The sequence below is a fragment of the Octopus bimaculoides genome, chromosome 3 (genome assembly GCF_046866305.1).
Source record: "Octopus bimaculoides isolate indiv1 chromosome 3, ASM4686630v1, whole genome shotgun sequence".
In the NCBI taxonomy this organism is placed as follows: Eukaryota; Metazoa; Mollusca; class Cephalopoda; order Octopoda; family Octopodidae; genus Octopus; species Octopus bimaculoides.
Genome location: NC_142930.1, coordinates 54365581 through 54368428, shown reverse-complemented (window position 1 = coordinate 54368428; position 2848 = coordinate 54365581).

Sequence of the window (2848 nt, the reverse complement as noted above, 5' to 3'; positions counted from 1 at the left end):
AAGTCTAGGAAAAGGAGAACTTCTATGGTGAATTAATGTCGAACTTATAGCTCTTGTACTCTGACTATGAATTCTCATCTGTAGCCGTCATCATAGGTGCATTAGATTATGTACACCAAATTTGCACAAAAATCTAGAAATACCCGGTTTCACAGGAAAAGGACAGAAAAATCTGACGCGGATTCTCCTAATCCAATCTATTAGTGGGCACGATGAGGATTTGTAAGACATTCCAAAAATTCTATATGTGAGACTCTTATTTGAATAGATGCACACATTTGGGTGTATGCATCAACAATTCAACCAATACAGCAACTCAACCACATATTCACAAACACCAGGAACTTTCTCAGCTCTAAAAGTCGTGTTGTTTTGTTAGCGAACGGCTTGAATTCTCTCAAGAACTTAAATAAAACTCACTGAAAAAACATACATACATACATACATACATACATACATACATACACATACATACGTACGTACATGTGAGTGTGTGTGTATTTATAGATATGTGTGAGTCTATGCATGTACCTATATATATTCACACTTACACACGCACCTATGTGCGTGTGTCTATGTTTACGTTTGGTCCTCCCCCAACCACATGACGTCCGGTGTTGACTAGTTTACGTCCGCGTAAATTAGCAGTACGGCAAAATAGTCCAAGAGGATAATTACCAAGCTTTCAAAAATAAGTACTGATGTCGATTCGTTAGGCTAAAACCCTTCTAAGCAGTGCCCCAGCATGGCCGCCGTCCAGTGAAAGAAACAAAATAAAAGATAAAAGATATGCATACAGGTGCAGGCGTGACTGTATGGTAAGAAGCTTGCATCTCAATCGCATGGTTCCGGCGCGATACCCTGGGCAAGTGTCTATAGCTTCGGCCCGACCAAAGTGGAGTGGATTTGGTAGACAGAAACTGAAAGAAGATCGTCGTACCTATATATATATATATATATATATATAGGTTCAAAAAAAGGAAAAAGACAAAAAAACAACAACAAAAAACAACACCGTGAGGACATGATACAGATTGTGTTACTAGACGCTCATTCTTTTATCTGTTTTAGTCATTTCACTGCGGCCATGCTGGAGCACCGCCTTTAGTCGAACAACACCGCCTTTAGTTACGGGGACGTAAACACACCAACATCGGTTGTCAAGCGATGGTGGGTGGACAAACACAGACACAAACATACATACATGCATACATACATACGACGGGCTACTTACAGTTTCTCACAAGGCTTATTCGGCCCGATGCAGTTGGAGTGAACCCGGAACTGTATGGTTGGGAAGCAAACCTCTTACCACACAGCCATTCCTGCGCTTATATGTATGTGTATACATACATACACACACACACACACACACACACACACACATATATATATATATATACACATATACGAACACACACACACACACACACACACACACACACACACACACACACACACACACACACACATATATATATATATATATATATATATATAAACAATATATGAGTATATGCATATATATGTACATGTATGTACATACCTTCATCTACATGTACATATAGATACATAACTGGGTACATGACGTGGCAAAAGAACATGGACAAAATGATAAACAAGGTACAACAAACAAGCAAGCCACATAGAAACATCTCCTTCATCAGCTGCCACCATTAAAACACCAGCGTTTCGAAGAATTAAGGCAGTACGCATCGTTGAAATGGTTCTTCCCACGAACACAAATTAAATCATTTTCGTGGAGGGTAGTGGCGGACGGAAAACAAGACAGGAAAACGAAACGGTGAATGAACAAACAAGCAAAAAGGCTGTACAGCAGACGTGAAGTGTGTATGTATTGAGCGCTGTGAAGCACGTACAAGAGGGGCAAAGAAGTACGTGCGAGCTTAGGGAGTCCAAGAACGAAAAGAAATAGCAGCCAGACACACGTGACCAAGGCTGTGTAAAGAGAGAGAGAGTAAGAGTAGCAGAGGGAAAAGAAGGGGAAGAAGTAGAATAAATGTGAGCAACGAGAGGTAGAGAGAGAGAGAGATAGTAGTAGTAGTAACGGTGAGAGGTGAAGGGCGAGTAACAAGAGATAGAGAGAGAGAGAGAGAGGGGTAGTAGTGACAGGTAGAGGCGAAGAACAGTAGAAGGAAGAATGAGAGGGGGAGATAGATATAGAGATAGAGAGAGTCGCGTTAGAAAAATAGTTAAAACTTACTGTATAAATATATATATATATATATGCGTATGTATGTATATGTATGTATGTGTGTATGCATGTGTCTGTGTCTGTGCTTGTCACGCCGTCACCACTTGACAACCGGTGTTGGTGTGTTTACGTCCGCGTAACTTAGTGATGCAGCAAAAAGAGGCTAATAGAATAAGTTGTTGTTGGCACTCTGTCGCTTACGACGTCGACGGTTCCAGTTGATCCGATCAACGGAACAGCCTGCTCGTGAAATTAATGTGCAAGTGGCTGAGCACTCCACAGACACGTGTACCGTTAACGTAGTTCTCGGGGATATTCAGTGTGACACAGTGTGACAAGGCTGGCCCTTTGAATTGCAGGTACAGCAGAAACAGGAAGTAAGAGTGAGAGAAAGTTGTGGTGAAAGAGTACAGCAGGGTTCACCACCATCCCCTGCCGGAGCCTCGTGGAGCTTTAGGTGTTTTCACTCAATAAACACTCACAACGCCCGGTCTGGGAATTGAAACCACGATCCTATGACCGCGAGTCCGCTGCCCTAACCACTGGGCCATTGCGCCTCCGCAATAGAATAAGTACTATGACTTAAAAATAAGTCCTTGAAAATAAGTCAATTTGCTCGACTAACACCCCTCA